The following is a 13,392-nucleotide window of genomic DNA, read 5'->3' as shown; positions in this document are numbered from 1 at the left end:
AGAAGCATTATGTCTTCTAAATAAGACATATAGAGGAGACATAATTATACCTTCTAAAGAGGATATAATCTCATAATTGTGCAGTAGAGCTATCCTCAGCTTGCACCACAGACCGTACTTGCATGCCTGATAGATTAACACCAGGCTCAGCTTCTAGTCTGAGGGTATTATTTTTAGTTAAAAGCTGGTTGAATGTTGTTGAACACATATGTGTATGCCTATGTGTTTTTGTGTGTATGAAGTGCCCTATTTACCAGTACAAATCCACCTGTCTGGTTAGTTTATACATACACACAGATATACAGAAACCAAGCACTTGAAACACTCAACTGTATCTTTTTTTCCACAGCTAATAATGGCTCTTCACCATACAAAACACTTTGTTTTTCTTTTTTTACATAGAGGGGGGGGTGGGGGGAGAAAGGCTAGCAGGTTTATTTTTCTTAACTTACTGTGGTGTGTCACATTCAGCTCTAACACTGCAGCTATTACCATATGTCATCAAATAACCAGTATAAGCAGATGTGCTGTTCCTCCACAGTGACTCCATGTAGAAGTTTAGAGACCAGGAGCAGGGCAATACCTATTCTGAGCCCCACATGGGCATGCACATGCCTGCGCACAGTGCAAGAAAGTGTTTGAATGAAAAGAAATATTTCAACATACTGAATAATTCACTGCTCCTAGGTTTGTTTTTGCTGGGTGCATCATTGCACAAAAATATTTGCATGTAAAATGGCAAAACCCAGAACATTCTGAAGTTTCTGTGGGTACAGTAAGGAGACAACACAACAAATACTTTTTTTTTTATAACTATATATGCTTTTGTCCCTCAGCTTTCTGCTGAGTTTTTGCACTTGTGCAAAAAGCAGTTTTCACCAGTGTAACAGTGATGTTTGGTGAAGACAAAGCCTGTGCATCACAGCAGGGGGACAAAAAGGGTGGGCAAAGGTCAAAGGGTAAATTCCGATTGCTGAGACATGTTTTTATGAGTTGAATCTTAACCGTGTGATAAGCAGCACTCAGACTCTGAGCAGAAGGGAGGAGGAATAAGCATCTGGGTAAATTTCTGCAAACCACTGTACCGGTTTGATAGTTAGTTGACAAAAGCCAGGTTCTTCCTTTCCAGTGGTTACTTTCTCCTGTTGTTCTAGTTTTCAAACGGAACGTTCTTAGGTAATTAACATGTTCCTTCAGCCTTTGGAAATGGAGATGAAAATAAGTGCTTGGTTTCTGCTGTGTGCATGGCAATTACTTCTGCTTCATACAGTGCCTTTGATTCACAGGATGTACAGAAGAGAGAAGAAAGCTAGTGCTACCTTTTTGGTGTAAACAACGTGTGAGAGGAAAGGGGCTTCCATTACACATGGTACAAGAGCACCGTGGGCAGGAACTGCAAACACCACATTCAAACAGGTAACAGCAGCAGCTCTTGTAACAACAGTTGTAGGAGACTCTCCACCACCTCACACCCATCTCATCCAAACAGGATAGGGAGCAACCAAGACCCATCTCCTGCTGGTGATCAACCATACTTCTCCTCTTAGTCAGTTTTCTTGTTAGCTACATCAGTAGAAGCACACAAATCCTGCATCCAGGTAAATTGGTAATATCCTCTCTTAGTATGGATACATTAACTGTAGCTGTGCTGTGGCTAAACTGATGAAGATCTGCTAACCATTCATTGTCTCTGAAGAAGCCTATTGGTAGCTCAACCAGAGGATGAGGAAGATGGGATTTTGGTAAGCGGAGACATCATCCCTACTGAAACTCACTAAAGATGCCTCATTAGAAGAATTTAATAGGCTGAGTGAGAAAAGTTAGCTGATGGCTGTATTGTGGCCTTGCTAAATCAAGTTCTCTGATGATGTAATTGTTCAATGTAAATGAGTGCATCTACACCAGTTTATGCTTGCAAAAATATTAATTTGTTGGCTTTGTACAAGTTGTAGAAGTACTGCAAGTGATACCACAAATTAGGCCAAACAAAAATAATGAGCCACTTAAATGTTGTGTTACTATATATGAAAGAAGGTTTAGAAAAGAAGGTCCTCTCCTTGTCCTGTTCTCAAAGCTCTGTGAACAGTGACAGTAATTTAATATAACCAGAACCCACCCACACTGTTTGACTCCTGTGTTTTGACAGACAATTTACCAGTTCCTCAGTTGCTCTAAATCCGCAGTTTCAGTTTATTCCACTTATGGACCTGATCCAACACCTTCAAATAGCTACAGGATGAGAAGATTTCTGCCTATTTTGTCTTTTTTTACAGTATCTGTTCCCTATGTTTTCTCATATAAGAGTATGAGATATGACATAATTTTCTCATCAATTACTGTTACAACTACCATAAGTGGCAGAAAATATGCCTTGTGAGACTGATCCTGAAATAAGCACCACAAATGAGTAAATGCCACTGACTTTTAAGGACAATTCACTTGAGGTTTGGTTTATAGAATTATTGCTGAAGTTTGTACAGGTGTGAAGTACAGTCTATTTCACTTCAACAGTAAAATTTATTAATGGGAGTAATTAAAATGTATCATTTGACTATGAGCAGAGCTGTAACATTCACATTCAAATATCGATGACATCCCTGAAGGTCCAAATCTTTCTAGGCGCTTCAGGGGAGATAAGTGAGCTTAGCGGCCTTAAGAACTAGTCCTTCTCTGAGCTCTCATGAAAGCTTCATATTTGTCCTAGAAGAATCAAAATGTAGTAACGGGGCACATTTTTCCACTACTCAGGTTTTCATTGCAGTATCTTTCTTCTGTACCACTTGTATAATTGAGTTTCCTTATTCTGGAATAGGTTCACTTGACCCCAGAATAACCTAAAATATTACTAAAATTATTTTCACCATTTTCTAAGGAAAAATGATTTCCTTTACTCCTAGTGTCAGCAAAATAATAAAATATTGTTGCTTTGCTGATAGCACACCAGACAAAAAACATAAACCTAAATAGACTATTTGCAATGCTAAAAACCAACTCGAACAGAAAGCAAAAATAACTATTTAATTTTGTTTAAATCAGAGATATTAATAATCTACAAAGTCAAACACTGTTTAAAAATCTCCGTATTTTAATCTAGAGAACATTTGACAGCATTGAAGCTTTCACACAGCTAAACAAAAGCTTTCCAAGGGAAGTTTCAGAAGGCCTTTCTTTATGTTTTGTCCATATTCTAAGTGCCCTCTACTGCCAAAGGAGCTGTACTACAGAGTGAGCGAGCACTTGTCTGTAAGCAGCAAGTAGAAGCCCACCCAGAGATTGATAGAAAGGAAGAATTTGATACTTTCCGGTATAGCTTTTCAGGCTATATGTAGTTGGACTTGAAGCTACCAGCAATAGGATTTTTTTTAATAAAAAGAATAAGAAAAGTAAATCCAGTGGTGAATGGAAAAACGTAATCATTTATTTCTGCCGGCAATATGGGTTCTTCCTTTCTGTAGCTTGCTGTCCTCCATTGGTTTCTCTACCTATCCGTGATATCTGTTTTGGCTATTGAGGCACTTATTCTCAAGAACAGTTGTGATCCTGCCTAGTGTGTAGGCAAGTTTTACACTTGCGCCCGAGTATAAAGCCCTATCGGGTAGACAATGGAGAGAAGCCATCCCTCCCCGTGGAGCCGAAGGGGTGCAATGACTGAGGAAGATGGGGACATGTAATCAACACTGTGTGCACTTCTACCAGAGTAAATTCCTTCTGGGCTACAGGAAGGCTTCTGAGTCAGGACTTGCTGCTGTGGGAAGGAGCACTCCTCCTTCTGTGTTGGAGCCACTCGCCGCACGCAGCCCAGCCGCAGCCCAGCCCTCTATGAGCTGCTGTGCATTCCTTAGGTTCCTTGTGCTCTGCACTTCTCAGCAGGACAATTTTCATTTTTAACAAGCTTGTATTGTTCAACAAAGACCAAAAGTGACTTGGGAGTTCCTGGATTTTATTTTCCATACAAAGCAGTCAGATTGAGAAAACACAGTTCTGCAGTATGTGGAGTTGCAGGTTTGATTGTGAAAAGTTCTGAAACCAGTGAGAAAAAACAACGACTCATCTTTCACCTTTTATAGGCTAAAAAATGCATTTTTATGTATTCTAGATAGTCTTAGCGCATTTAACAATTTGTATTGTACATAGTATAAGAACAAGTTGCACACATATTAGGGTATATATAAATACATGTATGTATGTATTTATCTGTGGTGGTGGTCTATTCCAGTCACCCTGGCCAAGCTGTGAACAAACATAAATCGTAACACCTGAAGTCCTTCATCAGATTAACTCTTCATCCTCCAGCACACCTGGTGATGCAGTGATATTCTCCGACTGGTTCCCAGCTCCTGCTGAGGTCAGTTTGAGGCCAGGAACAATGGAGGCGGTTGAATAACGCAGGAATAATGAAAAAGTGGGAATTGCAGCCGTTTTTTGTTGGTGCTGATGCCCCACTGGTTACCGAGGCGACCAGTGCTGAGGGTCCAGCCCTGTCTTGGGGACTGCAGAAGCTGTCGGGAGTTTCTAGCGCTGTTTATTTATGGGCAACAGCCAGCACTTCATTATAAAGAAGTATCTGAAAAATTACATTTTTGTTGCTTTTTTCCTCTTTTTCTGATTTACAATATGAAAGATTCCATAGACCTGTGTGACCTCAGGTTGATATTGAAAGACTATAAAAGCAAGAACTCAGCTATATTCTCTGCTCTTCCTCATGAACATACAGGATTATTTTCTACAGTATATTCTGAAGTGCTGTGTCCAACCCGGTTTAAACAAGGCAGACTACAGGGATGAGTTTGTTACCTTTGGGAAATGTTTTGAAACCGGTTTCCCTTGCAAAAGTATGGGATAGTACATTTTAATGATTTTTGCTAGGACTTAGCAGAATTCTGAAAAAAAAAAAAAAAGTGAATTAACTCTATAGGTTAATCAGATTGTAAAGTCAGTTCTTGGACTTGTTAGCTAAGATTCCTCAATAAGCAGTTCATACTGAAGATGAACAAATTTATACACTGAACATAAGGAGGCAGGTGTTCCCAACTATCTTTTTTTTCTAGAAATACTCTCATGTTTTACCATGCAATTAAAATTATACCAACCATATGAGATAGAGCTGAATTATTTTACACTATATATATATGATGCTTCTGTGCATGTAAGAGTTACGAGGCCCCCTGCTCTTAAAAGTGAAGCACTTTGTTTCAGCACCAGTAATTTTCAGCATAATAATGTTGCTTCAAGCTTTCCAAGAGCAGGCCTTCGGCCCTCATCTCAGTGCAGAACTCCACATGCTCAGTAGATTTCATTATTTGAATCTCCATGTTCATTTTATCTTCTGTTCTCTGATGAGAGAGGCGACAAAGGTGTTGATCATTTCATACCTCTATTGATGGATTTTGTTCTGTATGCAATAGTTTCAGGTGAAAACCAGACACTAAAGAGCTCTTCAATGTAGTGTAGACAGACTGAACAAGAAGTTGTGACTGCAAGTGGAAATTGGACGAATTCAACTGAGCAAGAAACTATGTATAAAACAAAAAACATAGCTGTCCTCCAAGTAGCATCAGCTCACCATCTTCAGATCAAAACTGGATACTTTCAAGGAAGATACATTCTAGTCAAGCAGAAGTTACTGGTTTTACTATGGTGGTAACTGTGTGGAATGTAGTGGCTTCTGTTGTACCTGTAGTATGTTGGATTATACTGACCTATAGCAAAAGGTAAGAGCTAATGATATGCAGTAGACCCCTCTAGCCATGGCTCCATGAACCTATCAGTTGCACATGGAGATGCCTCAGATATTAATGACATTGGCTTCTCACGACCTGTGTCAAATTTGACTCAGGGACTATATATGAAAGGTACATGTAATGAGGAAAAAAAGTAATGGTAAGCATAGTTATTATTTTCTCCATCTTGAATTCTGGTAGTTTAACTGGACTGAACTGTGGTGGTGGAGTTTGATTTGCCAAGTGTTGTACAGCTTCTGTCCTACAGCATCACTGGCCAAATCACCACAGTGGCTGAAGAAATCCAGAACTGGGCAAACCAGACAGCAGCAGACTGAGGCCACTGCTAAAAAGCAGAATGAAAACACACAGCAAGAGCTAGCAATAGGAGTGGCGTGGGAAATAGGCAGATGCTGGCACCCCCAAGCCATTATCTCAATGTTTCTCAGCTGCTCAGGTCAAGCATTCACAGACAGTGAAGGATTCAGAAGATGAGGATGGATGGTCAGAGATGCCTTCTCATCACTTGCCTTTTCCCTGACTGGCCTGAGACCTCATGTGGGAGTTACCACCTTTCCAGCTCCCTAGCAAAAAAGGACACAGTACACATGCTGTTTATGGTAGCTCTCTTCTGGAAGACCATTAAGTTTTGTAAGCACCAGTTGTTTGAATCCAAGATACTATGTACCCTACTCCTCTATGTCAGAGACCAGCACTTCCCAGAGACATGGTCTTACCAGTAAAGAGTGGCCCAGCTCCCTCACCCTCGCCAAGGACCTCACTTTGCTTTGCCTTCTACTTTGGTTTACACCCACTGCTCTCCTGTCGCACACACTCTCTCCATATTATATGCTTATGTTATGGATTCATATGATGTCACATGCATTCCAGTAGTATGCATTACTTCAAGTATTTCTGCACTACATAAATATTCTGTACATGCAAATACATAGCTACCATTAATATTCCCTCACACCATTCTCCATCTTGCTTTTCATTAACTTAGTATCATGCTATTACTTGATGGAAGCAAAGGCTGTAGCCTGATTTGCTTAGAACAGAGATGCACAACTAAATGCATAGAAACTGACTATTACCCATGGTTTCTAAACAAATACTACAGGACTTCAACCTTAAGAGCTCAACCTTCAAGTCACTAAGAAAATCTCAGCAAAGGATAAGGAATGAAACAATTGTATTTAAAAGATACACTACTTTTGTTGTATTGAAGGGAGCCATACAAACCTCAAAGTCCTCTCCATGTCAGGTTATTAAAGAGTATTTAACAAGACCTATAGAAGCTTCTTCTCAGCCTGATTGCAGAAGATCTCAATAATTCCTAGCTTAGACTTCAATAAGCGCTAATAAAGCTTGACATTACTATGATGAAAAGTCACACACAAAAATACTACAAGCTACAGTGCTGCTTATATCCAGCAATAATGGGGTGAACCTCCTCTTGTTTTGAAGAATTAAACAAGAGAATTTAATGAATGTTGATCAACTGCAGTTAATGGCAGAAAGATCTTATCAAACTATCTGATGAAAATAAAAAATTGCTTGGTAAAGACAATATTGTTGATGTAATAAGATCTGTGAAGCATTCAATGTGTTGTTTTGAAGATTTGAATTGGTGATCTAGAACTATATAACATAACCATTTTACATATTATGTAAGTGAACCATCAGCTGATGACTCTTGAAGTCTACTTGTAAGTGGGAAATTATCACTGATCTTTCTAGTAGGATCTCACTGGAATTTTTTTCTCACATTGTCACATTTTTATTAATAACCTGTAGAAAGCATCTAGTCACATCACTTCTGATAAAGTTTTCATAAAAAGGGAAGACTTTGAAGTGATAAATAAGGATAAAAGTAGATCACTGATATAAAAGGATCTGCATTGTATAGAGAGCAAATATGTTCTTCAATGCCAACAACAAAATGCTGTTCATCTAGAAGGAAATATACGTCATATTTAGAAGAAGGGAATTCTGGATTGTAAGACTTTCAGGTAGCATTTCTAAAAAAAGAAGAAATGTTCACAGCAGACAGCTGAATATGTGTTGCTTCTGAGTAGCCATTGTGGCTACTATGAGTAGGGATATGACTTCGTGAAATAAAAAGGAAAATAGTTGAAGGTTATACTGCCTTAATATTGGAGCATCTGCTGTTGGAATCCAACACTGCTGTCCACACTTTAAGGAAACTTTTTTAAAAAAATCAGAGAGAGTTCAGAAAAGAGGTAGGAGAAAAATTGAAAAGCTGCAAAACATGAATGTAAAGATTAAAAGTGCTGGTGGTAAATTAATGTTATTAACTTGATCAGTTCACACTCGAGTCCAGAGTCCTGATCATCCATGCCATATTTCTGTTGATTCTGTCTCTGTGTCTAGTTTGGGATGAATCTACCACTTATTCTAATGCAAAAACTTCTTGGGGTGGTTTAGAACATCTGATTTCTTGATCTTCACCGCTATTAACTGTATAATTGTGATTTGTCCCATCTCAATATTCCTGCAACAAAGTTAGCAAAAGAGTAAGCCCAAGATGGAGGTGCAGATAAAAATCTGCAAAAGATCACCTAGGTTAATGAATTCATCTCTGTAATTAGAGCCTGGAAGATGCTGTACTTTATGCACATGTTCAGGAATGAACAACCTAGATATTTTCCCCTTGCCTTCAGAAGAACATCTATGCACAAGGTCTGTCTTCGTGCAAACATCCCGGATGTGAGAAAGGCCAGTTGGATAGCTGGCAAACTTGTGTTTGCCTCTGCCATAATGAAGTATGGAGTTAAGTGATGAGAGTCAGAGGCAAGGAAGGGCCTATAGTACAAAACCACCAACTTGTCTTCAGCTACTTGCTCAAATCTGAATCTGGGCATTGCTACCAAGGCAGCAGAGGTAAGACTTTGAACTTATCAGAGAGAAGGTCAAAAGAGCAGATTTTCTCAAATCTGTAGTTATCTACATGGGGAAGAGTACTTTGAAAAATGCAGTTCTTCAGTCTAGCAGAAAGATATGATAAGATCCAACACCTGGAAACAGAAGTGAGGACAATTCAGACTAGATATAAGACTTGTATTTTTAACAATGTGGGTAATTAGGCATTGTGAACTAGCAAGTCAGGACTGCAATGGACTTTTCATCACCAGAAAATGTTAAGATCGGGTATTTCTCTAAAAGATGTATTCAGTTCAACCATAGTTGTAAGACTAGAAGCAGAAATTAATTCAGGGAAGTTCTTTGGCTTATGTTATGTGGAAAAGGATGAGATTAGAATAGATAATCATAGTATTCCATTTTGCCTTAAAATCTGCATAATTGTGAGTTTGAAAAGAAAAGAAAAAATGCAAAAGATTTGCGGAAAAGATAGTTCAATTAAGTAGATATAGTAAGAAATTCTATTCTGTGTATGCACTTCTCTCTCTTTTGTGCAGCTGGGACTCTACCCATTATATTTCAGAAGACTTGCACCAGTACTGACCAGATTTGTACCTCCAGCTCAGCTTCCACTGTGTATCAACTGCACTTCTCTAAGCAACTGCACAAAGTTTAAAACAGGACAAAGTTGTCTGTTGTCTCCAGGGTCAGCAATATGACACAAAATAACTGAGACTGCAAACTGCAAGCTTAGGTAGACTGGAGAGAACTAAGCATCTACTTAGACCTGTAAGTTATATGATGGTGCCATACTTGAAAGCAATAACTTAACCCATGACTCCAACAAGTCTGTCTGCTCAATTCTCTGCTTGCCCAAGCACTGAAATGCCAGTTCAGCAGATGACCTGAACCACCCATTCCTCTTCCCTGATGACCACAATCTAAATGATATTTCCAGAAATGTCATATTCTTCGCATCATTTTTTCCCTTTTTCACAGCTCTTGATAATCTCTCAGACACCTGGAATTCTAGACCAAGTACCAAATCCTTCATCTCCCACAATGGCAATAAACTATCAGAATTTAGGATTAGAAATAGGTTGCAGCTGCCACATATAATGCCACATATAACGCAGAATGGAAAAAGTCAGCCTTTATTGCTTTCCTAAGAAAATAGAAATTAACCCTTGACTTGCCATTTAATAGTTACCTCTTATCTGAAGCACCTTTTCTTCCAGCTATTTCCATGAAGAAAAGCTCAAAACTAGAGCCTGCTCATGCTTGCTGCCACTGAACTTTTAGTGGTAGTTTTAGAACTTTTGAAAAAGAAAAGTTCATCTTCCCTGAACCTGTGCATTGCCTAACAATGCCCATAATCATTTGCTCCTCATTTCATCAACTTCTACATTTATTATACTTTTATCACATATTGGAGATAGATAACTTTTTTTGCATGGTTACCAGACCCTCTCTAATATCAGAATGAAACTGGGTGTATAAAGATTTCAAAGATTAGGATCACTGCATGGTTAGCACAAGTCCTATTTATTTCTAAGATATCACAGAAGCTGAGATCAGATGAGACATTTGGGCCAGTAGTTCAGTTTCACTGGGAGAGAGGATGGTGTTTTCTGTGAGGGATCCTAAGCCCAAGTAAACTGGGCAGTATATCATGCTGCAAGTCTCTCAAACTTCTCTCACGGGAGACAGTGGTGGCCATCAGACATCTCAGTTCTACCAGAACTGTTTTTTAAAACCAGCAACATAAAATTGTGCTGTGGCTCCAAATGTGTATACAGACAAGCTAAAGTAATAATTCTCATGAACACACTTGAACATTGTTAATGTCCCTACTAAGTTTCAGATAATATTCTTTTTTGCAAATCATATATCAGCTACATCTGTTCACAAGTGAGATGACAAAAGATGGAAAAATACATTATACAACAAATCATAGGAAACTTCCCCCAAAGCACTGACTCTTCAGCAGCAGCACGGAATAGGTGCTTTGCACAGCCTTCTCCAGCAAGCTCCCATTCTTCACAGCACTGCCTTTTGGTGGCTCGCACCCCCACACTGCCCTTTGTCCGGCTGCAAGGGACGGCCACTGCTGACAATGGCTCCATTCTATGAGACAGGAAGACCACTCATACACTAAAATGGCAACTGTCTGTACAGCATCCTCTGTGGCAACTAAATGAATGTCAGCCTTGTCCTAGGCTCTGTTTTTCATATAATTTCTGCTTTATTTTAAATTGTACCTTAGTTACACATATATCTCTTTGAAACATTCTTCTGCCTCCAGTTTCAGACTCTCTTTCTAACACTGAGCAGTTGATGCTTCATATAGACTTGTCTGGCTCATGTGTCTATTTAACCATGGAAGCTTCCCAAGCTGTGGAGTCATGAAGAGAGCAGACTCACAACATGGTGCACTGTGAAAACGCAAACCTTCCCAGCACATCTGTATTTTGTGTGCACCCTCTGCTCAAATTTCTGCTAAAATGTGATAAGATCTTCACCAAAAGGAAAAGCAGTCCCTGAGATTACAAGCCTGTGTTAGGGCATAGAGAGGACATCATCTGAGAAAGAAAAATACTTCCAAAAAAAAAAAAGCCACAACTTCCACAAGGAAAGCACAAGCAATCTTTAAACCTTGAAACAAGTACAAGAATATTACTGTCCTTTGCTGTCCTACTTCTTGTGAGTGTCAAGGAAGGAGTGGGTCTGTATTTGGTGTCAGAAAAGGGTGAGAAAACTGCAGACCAGTACAGGATGTGCAGCTGCAGAGATGCATGGCTAAGAATGACACAGCGGAGGGATAAGTCAAAACAAGCTAATTTGGGGAGTCTGAAAACATAGGTTTCCTCACTTTAACAAACCCCCTTGTGCCAAAGCATCTAGACAGCAAATTCTATCCTGGAGAAATCTTTTCCCAGTTGCTCACTGTTTTTTTTCTTCTTGCCCTTTTTCCCAAATAAGAGACCTTATATTCAACAATATCTTGGTACATACTAGTGCATATTAAGAAAAGAACAGGCTCAGTTCAGGTTTTTCTTGTTTACAATTTCAGGCTGAATTCTGCCCTCCAGTCCTGACTCCAATGGGAGTAACACTTGTGTAATTGAATACAGAATGCAACCCTTAGGGTTTTGGTCTGACCAGTAACAGAACTTTATGTGTGTTTAATTCATTTTTAGGTTTAGGTATTTTTTGAAATTGAGGCCTAAGTTCTGCTCTCCTGTTAGGAATGAAAATTATAAAAAAGGGCAGAAACTTATCTTTGTTTTCAGTACAGTTGTACATCCATGCATACATGCATACATATATAACATGGAGAGAGAAAGAGAAGGAGAAATGTCTGGAAGAGATTATTTTTAGAAAGGATATAACCATTAGATATACTTCATTATTGTTGAAAAAGTCTTCAAATCAAACACAGTAACAAAAGAGTCACTTCGTGTTTATTGATGAGAATGCTTCAGCGCTTAGCTGTAACAGGGTCCTATTGTGAGGAGGAGAGCCAGCAGCAAACTCCCTCGGCTTCACAGAGAGGAGGATCAGGCCTTACTGTTTTGAAGGTCACTGCATAATACATTCGTATTTACAGCACTGAGCACAGAATGGCCTTTTTTGTAGATGTTTACTTGCCTGTAAACTTTCTATTGTGAAAATATGACAATATTTAGGGTGGGATAAAATATACCTGAAGAAAGAGATTAACACATTCATAAGAAGAAACCTGGCCTACTTGTCTTTGACTGTGATCAGTACTAATCAACCTTCTGAAACACTGAATTCATTCCCAAAACTACAGTAACCCCTAAATTCTCAAATTTTCACCAGGCCAAGAGAAAGCAGTTACTGTACCAAATCTGAAAGTTTAATTGAGGGGAAAAAAAGGGCAAAGATAATGTAAAAAGAGAACTCAAAGACAAATCCATTAAAAAAAACCCCTCAACCCTATTTGGATTTTTGCTCTCTAAAAACATGTCAGAAAGCTTACACCAGTGCCAGTCTGGAGAGGCAAGGAACTAGGGAATTGTGGCAAATTGTGGTATCAGTAAAACAGACAAAAACTTAGGACATTTTAGCAGACAGGAATGAGAAGAAATTGCCAAGGTGAGATGGCATGCACCCAAGTTGTCTGAAAACTCATATGTGAAATGAAACAGCCAGAGTCAAAGAAACAAAATGTGACTAATGTGACATTGATCTTCACTTAAAGTGCAAATGATTCTGGTTACTGCAGGCCTGGAAACTTATTTCTGCATCAGGTAAACAAGTAGAGATCATAACAAAACATCAGTAGTCATATGGGAAGAGGGTCAAGATTAACTTTTGTACAGCAGTCATACCCCAAAATCTTTTATAGTTGTTAGATCACATCAATGTGCGTATGGATAACACAGCCAGTTGATACAGTGTGACTGGATTTTTAACAGACTTTCAACAAAATCCCTCAGCAAAGACTCTTAGAGAAACAAAAACTTGAAGATTAGTCATGGGCTAAAGGGAAGGTATTCCTCAGGATTAGCAACTGGTAAAAAGAAGGGAAACAAAGGGGAACAGTAAGTGGTCAATTTTCACAGTGAAGGATGATTACTAGCAGAATCTTCTGAAGATCTCTCCTGGGATTCTGCTGTTCAGCATGTTCTTAAATTATCTGGAAAATGTTAAGTAGTGAGTTAGCAAAGTTTACAGGTGATGAGAATTATTCAGTATTAAATCTATGTATAAAGTCTTACATAAAGGTCTTATGAATGACATGACAATAAAATAACAG

This window comes from Strix aluco, chromosome 6, assembly GCF_031877795.1.
Source record: "Strix aluco isolate bStrAlu1 chromosome 6, bStrAlu1.hap1, whole genome shotgun sequence".
NCBI lineage: Eukaryota > Metazoa > Chordata > Aves > Strigiformes > Strigidae > Strix > Strix aluco.
This window is presented reverse-complemented; position numbering follows the sequence as displayed.